Below are 12,149 nucleotides of genomic sequence, written 5' to 3'. Positions count from 1 at the left end.
AAGAAGCAAGTGCTTATCTTGTTTTTTGTTTCTGTTACACCAGACCCTCTATTCCATCCATAGCACCTGTCTGGTCCAAACTCGTTGAAGCCATGCTGCTAAGTGTCTCAGAAGACAGGGGAGATTCTGGCACCTTGAAGAAACACTAGCAAAGGAGACAGTAAAAGAGTTTCTATGCCTTGAGACTTTTAGGACTCCGTTGGGCTTTTGAGGGGAGGAGAAATTCTTAGAACATCACCACCTTTTACTGCCTTGTCACCACATTTGAGTTCCATCCCTTTATACAACTCTGGGGTCCCTCCAGGGAGGGTGGAGCATTGAGGATGCCTGCTGAATTTCCTACCATCCCTATGGGAAGGCGTCTCCAAGTCAGAGTTTATTTGTTTAATTATGATAATAAAACAATATGCAATTTATTGAACTCTTGCATTTCTAGATTCATACCAGCTAGGTATAATATCAACAATTTTCTTAGTGGGATTTTAAAACAATCCCCTAATTTCTTTTTATATCTTAATCCCTTATCCTTTCAAGATTTGTGGGCATTAGATAAATAGGTAGATGCAATGAAGGGTTGTTGAGAGAATAGATAAGAAATGGATAGTTTTTAATGTAGAAATTTAAAGTAGTAAATTAAATTGGGGAATATCGTGGGTAGAGAACCTAAGAAAAGAAAAAAATATGAATTCGTGGGTAACAGATTCAGCGAGAACTCCCAGTGTGACAAGGAGAGAACTGAGAGTAAGAGTTTTTTCTGTATGAAGACAGAAACATCACATCCCAGAGCTGGGCACCATATACAAGTGAATTCTGGGGAAGCCGTGAAACCAGTAGGCTTCCCCAAACAATGGCTATAGATTAGCCAATCTACTAAAATAGGGAACAAGGCAGGGCCAAGATTCTCTCTTCTAGGTTCATCTTGCTGCTGATTCTGAAGCAATTACACTTCCCTACAAAGCACCAAGCTGTATGTAAATTCGGTCATTGCCTTAACTAATGTGCAAACCTAATAACTCAGTGCCTGGGTATCCAGAGGCCAGCTTGTTCATAACATCGCCTTGCATACCTTTTATTAGCATGTGTCCCAGGGACAACTTTGCATAGCATTTGCATTACCATGGCAGGGCCAACCCATCCCATAAGGAAACCTGGAAAGTAGTTGGTCCAGGGAGAAAATGGTATGGGTTGGCTAACTGGTGGACTTTTTTTTTTTTGGCATGGGCAGGCACCAGGAAAGGAACCTGGTTCTCCAGCATGGCAGGCAAGAACTCTGCCTGCTGAGCCACCGTGGCCCACCCCTGGTGGGCTTTTTGAAGAGTATGTGAGGGTGGTGGAAGGAAGGAGGAAAGAGGCATTAAGAAACCCAGTTAAATTTGGGGTTCCTTCAAAAATTCTTTTCCACTTTAAAACTATGCTGAGATGAGATCCTCAATTGTAGAAATTTTTCTTACAGGGAGAAAAGAAGTTCTCTGAAAGAAAAAAAGCAAAATTGCATATTTGGGCAAGAGGCTTCATACGTGAATTTACATTTTAATTTAGATTAGTCTTTCAGATACTCTAATAAAACAATTTTTGAAAAAATATCAAAAAAGCATCATTTTAATTTTCTTTATAAAACAACAACAAAGAAAGAAATTGATTTGTATTCATGATATGTTCTCTTGGATATTACATAGATTGAAAAATTGGAATTAGAGAATAGATAAAAAATAATTGCAAAAAACTTTTACCCTTACACTTGAAAATCCACAAATATGTAACGGCATAATGAAGAAGTCAATATAGGAGGGCACTTTTTTTTTTAAGGGGAACTGAATTTTGAATTATTGTAGCATCAACAAAAAGACACCATACCTGGTATTAATTTATGGAGCTTTGGCAAAGCAACACTCTATCAAAGCTTTCCTTATTTTCCTCATGATTCCATACACAGATCTGTAATTCAAAGGATGTAAATTTTGCAAAATAATGTAAATCTCTACACACACTCATACAAACATTTCAAAGGGTTCAGTTACTCAAGCCACAACTAAAGGAGTCACTTTTTAAAAAGCAATAAGACTCTGCAAGAATCAAGCCATCTTTTCCAATAGGTGTACTTTAGCTAACTTTCATACATCAAAATTTCTTCAAAGCGTTTATGAAATTACAGCACACGGTTTTATTGTCTTTATATTGGTTTCTTACGTAAATGATTGCCAGCAATTGCAAAAAAAATGAATGATTTCCAAGATATTATTACCACAGATGAAAACTGTCATTACAAAAATCCTAATTCTTATTAGAGAGTAAAAAAATGAGGTATTGTATTTCAACTTAAAGCAAGATCTTAAACTGTTCCACATCATTGTATGCAATATATTTTGCAAAAATACGTTTAGATCTTTCTAGGCTATTTGACTGCATATCTTGTGCTAAATAATTTTTGTCTAAACAAAGGTGTCAAGTCCTATAAAGTATAGTTAATAGCACAGCAAGTAAAACATTTTTACAATAACTTGCAGTCTTCTGAGATGATGTTTCACAACTCCTTCTAGCAAGAGCTGGCAAATATGATTTCTGTTACTATTCTATTTTAGCTTTTCAGTAAGTGCCAACAAATGAAATTATATTCCTTCCCTTTTATGGCTTTCTGCAGGTCTTCTGGCTAGTAAGGAAGGCATTTGTGAGGTTGCTAACATTGAAGTTAATGCTAAACAGCTTATATTTCAACTGCAGATACTTTGCAGGTCAGTGTATGCACATTTTGATTCTTTCCCACTATTTTTGGTAGTCAAAAGTAATACGTGATCATGCTTTCATCATGTTAAAATTTTTATTTATGGAATCAGATGGCTTCTTTAAATCATCATAAAATTTATTTCGTTTGAAAAGGAAACCAGAGAATATTGATTAATATGAAAACAGAAGTTCAAGCAGTCACCATTTGTATTCGTTTAAAATAATTTAGAAGCCAAAAAATGAAATTAGTTAGGTTTGTCAAAATGCAAGGCATTTTAGGCTTTTATGGAGAAAGAAGTAAACACTAACATGGAAATAATCAAACTGTGTAGGAAAAATGTGAAAGGGAGGTTTTTGTTAGAGGATATGGTAGCTTGCCATTAAAAATGATTACTGTTCCAAAAAGTCTGTTTGGCTGATGTCAGAGACTTCTTATCAGCAAAATAAGAGAAGCATGCTGGGGCTCAAACATATTTCTACACACTTCTTCAAAAAAATCTGAGCAATCTTTAAAGCAAGTATGTAGAGTAGAAGCCATTCAGGTCACAGTCATGTTGGAAATGATCCTTGGGGGGTCTCTAAGACTACTCTGACCATGCTTCCATGCCCCAGCTGTGCACACATGTCCAGTGTAATCAATACATGATGTATTCATCTATAGGAGTCCTACAAGAACTCTGACTTGCCCTCTCCTATGTTTAGACTAAATGTATTGACATAGTTTAGATACAACTAAAGAATATGAGAAGATGATTTAAGTAAAAGAGTGAAAAAGCAGCCAAAGAAGAGGCACCCCTAACAAGAATGTACATTTTAATTGATCTTCATATGATAGAATTGCAACTACTAAAGTACTTCTCAAAAATAAATTGTATGGAGGGTGGGCCACAGTGGCTCAGCAGGCAGAGTTCTCACCTATCATGCTGGAGACCTGGGTTCGATTCCCAGTGCCTGACCATGCAAAAAAAAAAAAAAAAAAAAAAAAATTAAAAAGATATATATTAAAAAAATAAATTGTATGGAATGTCTTTATTGAGCCACCAAAAACATTTCTATTGTATCAAATAGTTTAAGGTAGAGAAAGTCTGGATACTGCATCCTTTCCAATGGAATAGTCTATCTTAAAAGGTAAAGAAATATTTTCATTCCTTGTCCCTTATTGAAATGGCTGTCTTATCAAAACTATTAGTGCTGTTATAATGGGATTTTTAAAAACTGAACAGTTTTATTTTACATGCATGTTTTGTGTCTGTGAATGTTTATTGGCCTTTGGACTGTATTGAAAATATTTTGTTAGATTTCTTGCTCACCAGCCAGTTGGATTTATACCCCTTATACACCTTTTTGTTAGAACTCAATAGATATTATTGATTTCACTATAATGAAATAAGGAAATACCCAGAATACGGTCTACATACTCTGTTATGCTTATAATTAACTGTGTTACCTTGTGAAATTATATAACTCCTAAAGTTTTGATAAAACTGATAGAATTCTATCTATAAAAATTTTTTTTAGTAAAGCTTGTGAAGCATATTCTTCCTCATCATCAAAAAGAAGGCACCTAAATGATTTTACTTCTATGATTTTGGAGACCATATTAACAAACCTTCTAGAATACAGGATTAGAGTAGCATGCTGGTGTGTTCAGTGGCAGAGTTCTCGCCTGCCATGCTGGAGACCTGGATTTGATTCCTGGAGCTTGCCCATGCAAAAGAAAAAAAAAAAAAAAGGCAAATAGAACACAGGATTTATAGGATTTTAGAATGACGTGAATTTAAGAAATCAATTAATTCAACAACCTTCATTTTGAAGATTAGAAAACTGAAAAAAAAATTGACCAGGATTCATATAACAGGTGTGAACAAAGAGTAGATGGAATAATTTAAACATGAAACAATAAAATAATGACAATCTGAAATTTTCTTCTTTCGGTGACTCTATGAACCCCTATTCAAGACCATCTGTATTCTATGTAAGTTTAGAAACTACTATTTTCCCTTTCGAAAAATAATGTTGTTCAGTGGTAGAAGGCTAGCCTTTCATTCAGGAGACCCGGGTTCAATTCCTGGACCATGCACCACCACCCCCTCCTCCCCCCAAAAAAAGAAAAATAATGCTTGTATTATATGACTATAAAGATACCAATTACCATTCTAATTTTTCAGATGTCTCAACAAATATTCATAGAAAATGACTGTCTTCCTAACAATAACAAAAATGGTATGCTAGTAAGCATTTAAATAATAACACTATATAACGCGAACTTAAAAAACCAGTCCTGAGTCTCTGAATGATACTGAATTTCTGACATTTTAATTCTTCTTTCTCTTGCCAAATCCACAGACGTACAGACTCTACACTCCTCTAAATTACTATGCAATCAATTATCAGGTTGAACATGGATCATTACCATGTGTTTTCTCATTAGTTCTATTTTTTTCAAGCAGTGGTAATTTAGATATTTATTTTCTGGTTCTTTTTCTACAGGGAAAATACATAAAAGTGGGGATAATGATATGATAAAATTGTGAAGTAGCCATTAGAAACTGTTATTGTATATTATTTTCTAATGAAAAGGGAAAAAGAATATGATATAATTTCAAGTAAAATAAGCATAAGAACCCAATTATGAATACATGTGAGTGCACACACACACACACACACACACACACACACACACACTTACAATGAGAACAATCCTGGAAGGAAATATTTGAGACTAATTAGCATATGGTATTTTTTCCTGGTTTCAGGATTTTGGAGGATTTTTAAAAAATAAATATCTGTATGTTTATTATTTTCTACGATGAGCATATTTATTTTTATAATTAGGAAGATTAAAAGTAACATCCAAGGAATATAAACATAGTAACTAAACTGTGAAATATAATTTGCATGCACAGTTGCAAATTGCTTAAACTTTGCATTTTGATAGCGTCTTCTCTCCAGAGAAGATTGGAATATGGGTTAGGCATATATGTTGTAAGAGAGCAATGAAACAAAAGATATTTTTGCCCAGTAAAAGGTTAGAAGAATTACAAAGAGGAAGAGGCCAGTGGAACAGGAAACATAAGGAAAAGAGTTCAGATAAGGAACTGCTGAGAAAAACAAAAGAGTTGGTAACAAGCAATAAAAACATCTTCTGTGTTCTGTCATAATATTAAGTCAAAGAAATGTAAAAAGCAATGTTTCTGGAATATCTGCCATATATCAGGAATTTCACCTGCATGTTTTGCATATGTTATATCATTTAATTCTGTCGTTACATAAGTATGATTATTTTCATATAAATTAAATATGATTTATCTCACCCTGGCATGTTACACAGAAAAGCAGAATGACAATAATTAATGAAACCAGGGTATAAGTCTAGGTTAGGCGGGGTGGGCAACAGTGGCTCAGTGGCAGAGTTCTCACCTGCCATACCAAAGACCTGGGTTCGAGTCCCAGTGCCTGTCCATGTCAAAGAAAAAAATCCATTTAAATCTAGGTTAGGTGGCTCCCAAAATATGCATTTTTTGCCTTTTACCTTGTTTTCTCCAGGGTATCTTGATGAAGTAACTAAATGCACAGTCTCTCTTTTAGGATGATAATAGCTGTTATTTGACGGCAGTAAAATTGGGAATTTGGCAATTTTTGTCAGGTAGGGAAGTAGAACTGGGTGGAGGCTTAATGTTGACACTGACCTCTCAATATTCTCAATTCTCCGTTTTAGGGGAAGCCAGTCATATGATGAGAAACAAGCTGATCATCAGAGTTAGACTCTTACTTAGTCTCACAGACTCTTTAGTTCAATTCCTATGTCCCACATTTACCAGATATGTGACAATGGGCAAGTTACCTAATACTTCTGAGCTTCAGATTCTGTAAAATGTTTGAATGATACCTTCCTAAAGTGTGGTTGTAAGGATGAATGAGAAAGACATCCAAAGTATTCTTACAAGAGATCATAGACTTCCAATAAATGTTGGTTCCCTTTTCCCTGAATAGCAGTCCTCACCTGCGTAGTACAAGTTATTCATTGCCCAGAGCTTCTATCAGTTGCTTCCCATATCAGGTGTCAACCTATGCCCTAGATTCCTAGGTTAAGGTAATGATTTTTAAAAGGCCCTCTTGTCAAGATTTTCCACTGTTTTTCCCATTAAATTTTCTAATTTTTTTCGTGAACCCCAGTTTTGGGCTATCGAAATACAGACAACAGCTGATCAAGTTTGCCCTTGGAGCATCTCGAGTCTCCACAAGGCATAGAAAGACCCTGACACATCATTGAGCCTGAGATGCAAACAGGGTGAATCAGGCTCATATCCTTTTAGTTTGTCTAGAACTAAATTTATTATTGTTTTTATTATGATTATTTTCTTTTCAATTCAAGTGCTTTGGGCAGAACATAGTTTTCTTCTCTCCAGGTTTCACTGTATTTTTTTTTCTATACTGTATTGCGGCGGTCACATTTCATTCTTTTTTCCATGTGAAAAGAATTGCAGCACCTTCTGTTGAATTTTTGTTTGTTTCGTTTTTCATTCGCTTGCTTGTTTGTTTTTTGTTTGTTTGGGAAGTGTATGGACTGGGAATCGAACCCGAGGTCTTCCACATGACCGGTGAGAATTCTTCCACTGAGCTACCCTTTGCACCCCCAACCTGCACTGTGTTCTACTGGAGGTTCTTCTCACATTTATGTTTCCCACCTGCCCCCTAATTCAGTTCCAATTCCCTTTTCAATGGTCTGATCAGAAACATCATCATCAGCTGAAAACACATTAGAAATTCTTGGGCCTCACTCCAGACTTACTGAATCAGAAATTCTGTGGATGGAGCCTAGCAATCTATGTTTTAACATATCATTCAGGAATACCTGCTGAATTTTGAGAAGCTGCTACAGATATAAGCAAATCAATGCTAGCACTCAGCTTTCTTGGCAGTAACCCTACCTCATTTCCCCCACAAATCCAGCATTTGTTTACTGCCTCATATAGCATCATCCTTTTCTTCAGAGTTTCAGAAATCCTGTAACATTTTAGGTTAGTTTATGCAGGGAGAGCTCATTTTTGCAACTGTCTCATAGTAAGACACTCAAGGTATGACGTTATGCCTTATGGCCTTCCCCCTAAATCCTTCCCTGTTTACCACACCCTTAAGCCTTCCAGGTAAGTAAGCAGAGTGCTTAACTTAAGAGTTCTTTTTAAACATTTAACAATTTAATCTTCTCTTTTGTCAGGAAGCTGTGATTTACTTCAGAGATTCAAAAATAAGAGCAAAACAGAATGCAACAAAATCAATCAAAACAAACGGAATCCCTGCTCCCCCAACCAAAAAATTTAAGCAGTACATAAATGCTTATGACCATTGAGAGGTATGTCTATTTCACACAGGCATATTTGATGTTAGCAATTTCTTGGTTTATAGAGCAGAATTGTGTCTCCTCACCTATAAAAATAACATCAACACAAATAAAAATAAAAATAAAAAATGGGGCCTGAGCTTCTTCAATTTCTGACAAAGCTCATCAATGTGAAATAAGTACAAATATGTTTGTAAAACAGCAGAAAATGAAAAGAAACTGTTGCTTTGTTTCACTTGGTTTTGCTTCGCTTCCTCGCTTTTTTTTCCCCCGAGTCAAGGATGCTATTAAAATTGCTAACCAACAGTCATGTCTGCTTCTTCCAGAGGTGGAAAATGGCAAACTGTGGAATACTTAGCCAGAAACCAAATTTTCTTACCTTGTCTAATGTTGCTGCTGCAGTGATGCTGGTGCTAGCTAACAATTGTTGAGTGCTTATTTAATCCATGCAACGTGTTAAGTCCTTTCAGTGGACTTTCTCCTTTATCTAAGCATGGATATTTCTTCTAAGGTCAAACAAACCATTTATGTTCTGTGCCTCAGTTTTTTTAAATCAGAAAACAAGGGAAAATTTAGGAACATCTGCAAAAGCTGTTTTTATATAAATAGCAAAGCAATTTTATAATAGGGATAGAGTCTTTGCGAAAGGATATTTATTCTGTATCTTCTTCCCTTTAGCCCACAGTAAAGCCAGTCTTTTCCCTCCAGGGCTGTGAAAAGATATTTAGGATTATGGTTTACATTATCTGGGGTACATATTTTGCTTTACTCAAATCTTAGGACTAGAATCTATGATCTCCAGTGTCAGAAACAAAATATTTTTTTTATCACTGCTACTTAGCTAGTGCTACTAACTGTTCATTCACGATTCTTCTGAATGATTATTAAAATAGCAAATAGAGTTTTGAACACTCTTTTTTGATATCTTGTTTTCCTTTATATCATCAGCACTTAGCATGGCTCCTGTCATACAATAAACACTCAATAAATGCGTGTTGAGATCATGAGTGAATGATTATTCATTGGCTTGATTAATAATTTGGGTAGTTTGAAGGAAAGCCTTGAACTGGATGAAGACTCTAAAGGAGGGTGTGATTCACCTTTGTGGATTAAGTAGTGGGAGTTTAAAAACTGAACAAAAAAATAACCCTATTAGGAATGACATGAGTCATAAAATTAGTAATAGAAGCTCTTGAATTTTAAAGTGTGCACTGTTATTATGAAATTTGATCAATTGTTTTACTGTCGTCCAACTTCACATGCGTTCAGATAGCAGTATGTCAAAATGTGAAATGCCCAGCTTGTCATGGAGAGGACACAAACATAATTTCTCTTCTACATTAATCTAACATTTTACTTTCCTTTCGATAGAGGTAGTGGTTGCACTTTTGTTTTGCATCAACCCTATAAAGCAATTTAATGATAGATCTGTTAGATACATGTTTTGATTGAATTCAGAGAGAAATTATTTATGTAAAAACTCTTTTCCAAAATGGCCATTTTTTTCCTGCAATTTTTTGTTTGGTCCAGCAATTTTACTACTGAAACACTTTTATTTTATGACATCCTCAGATGTCTCTGAATCATATAATTTCCAGTGGGTAGTAATTTTTACATAATCCTTTTAGAAAAATCACACAGAAATAAAGCAACAGCATAGAAGATTCAGTCTCTTTCTGCAACTCTGGAACTTATAATGACTGAAAATGAAACTTTGCATGTGGTTAGCATAGACTAAACTTAGATGTGTTTCTCAACTTAAAGTTCCTTATTTTAGACAAGTTGCTGTAGTTAATAATTTCTCTATTAATTCAACAAAGAATAAAAAAAAAAAGAAATGAAAAAGAGTTGTTTTTAAAGGAATTTCCCAAGATATACAAGTTAGTTGACTGTACTGAATTGACTAGTGCTCCCTACCCCAAATAAATCTGTCTTAACCCCCAGAACCTGTGAATGTGTTCTTATTTGGAGAAGGGGTCTTTGCAAATGTAGTAAATTTAAGGATGTTGAGATGAATCACTGGATAACCTCAGTAAGCCCTAAATCAAATGATGGGTTTCTTAATAAGAGGTGGTGAGACAGACAGTAGGGAGGGGGATAAACACAGAAAAGAAAGCCATACAAAGACAGAGGTAGATGCTGGATTTATGCTATCACAGGTCAAGGAGTGCATAGAGTTTCCAGAAGCTGGAAGAAGCAAGCAAGGATTCTGCCCTAGAACTTTCACAGTGAGTATGGCCCCACTGGCAACTTGGTTTCATACTCCTGGTCTCCAGAATCACGAAGACAATAAATTTCAATTGTTCTAACAAACCACCAAGTTTGTGGTAATTTGTTATGACAACCACAGTAAACTACCACAATGGCTCAATACAATGCCTTCATTAATAAAATTTCAAGGGCTATTTCTGTCCTTATACTTATTCCTGTGTATCTTTCCTAAACCCTCTTCCTCTATTCAACTTATTCATACCTAACTTTTTTAGATCTACTTTGTAGACAATCATCTCTACCAAAACACACCTCAGTCAACTTTTTAAATTGTATAATATAACATATATACAAAGCAAGGAAAGAAAAAAGCAATAATTTTCAAAGCACTCTTCAATAGGTAGTTACAGGACAGATCCCAGAGTTTGTCATGACTGCCATTCCATCATCTCAGATTTTTCCCTCTAGCTGATCCAGAACATAGGATGCTAGAAGGAATATATATATATATATATATATATATTTTATCCTCACAATTGACTTTTTTTTTTATGAAAAATCACGTATACTCAAAAAAGCAATAAATTTCAAAGCACGGCATAACAATTAGTCGTAGAACAGATTTCAGAGTTTGGTGTATGTTACAATTCCACAATTTTAAGCTTTTACTTCTAGCTTCTCTAAGATACTGTAGACTAAAAGAAATATCAATATAATGATTCAGCAATCGTGCTCATTTGTTAAACCCTACCTTCTCTGTATAACTCCACCATCACCTTTGATCTTTTCCCATCTTCATGGGTATTTGGGCTATGCCCATTATAACAGTTTTATGTTGGAAGGGGTTATCGATTGGCTTCATTCTTATCTCTAAATACCAGGTTATACATGTACATATATAAAACAGCCTCTAAAAATCCAGAAATAAGAATTACCACTCCAGACAAAATACAACTGCTATAAGAGCTTATAATCTACATCCCTATTTTCTTATAAGCATTTTCTAAAGGAGACCATACAATAATTGCTGTTTTGTTTCTGGCTTATTTTGCCCCACTTAATGTCCCACAGATTCATTCACAATATTGCATGCCTCATATCTTTGTTCCTTTTTGTAGCAACACAATATTCAATTATATGTATAGGCCATCTTTTGCCAACTTACTTTTCAGTCAGTGCATCCTTCAGCCACCTACTTTCATTAGGCATCATGTGAAATGTTAAAGTCAAGTCCATCAACACTCTCAGTTTTAGATAATTTCGTTGTTCCCAAGACAAAGATAACCAATAAACACACCCTCACCATATAGAAAATCTAAACCTCCCCTTAACTCTTGTTCCTCCCCCCCCATTATCTACCCTTGGTGTTGCTGTGGTACTACTGATGTTTTCCTGTTAAACATATCCCACAGCATGAAATAGCAGCTTTGACACCAATGTTTATAGCAGCATTATTTACAATTGCAAGGAGATGGAAACAACCAAAATGCCCATCAACAGACGAGTGGCTAAACAAACTGTGGTATATACATACGATGGAATATTATGCAGCTTTAAGACAGAATAAACTTATGAAGCATGTAATAACATGGATGGACCTAGAGAACATTATGCTGAGTGAGACTAGCCAAAAACTAAAGAACAAATACTGTATGGTCTCACTGATATGAACTGATATTAGTGAATAAACTTGGAATATGTTGTTGGTAACAGAGACCATCAGGAGATAGAAATAGGGTAAGATAGTGGGTAATTGGAGCTGAAGGGATACAGACTGTGCAACAGGACTGGATACAGAAACTCAGAAATGGACAGCACAATACTACCTAACTGTAATGTAATTATGTTAAAACACTGAATGAAGCTGCATGTGAGA

Source organism: Tamandua tetradactyla, chromosome 5 (assembly GCF_023851605.1).
Source record: "Tamandua tetradactyla isolate mTamTet1 chromosome 5, mTamTet1.pri, whole genome shotgun sequence".
NCBI lineage: Eukaryota > Metazoa > Chordata > Mammalia > Pilosa > Myrmecophagidae > Tamandua > Tamandua tetradactyla.
The sequence above is the reverse complement of the archived record's forward strand: the minus strand, read 5'-3'. Positions refer to the sequence as shown.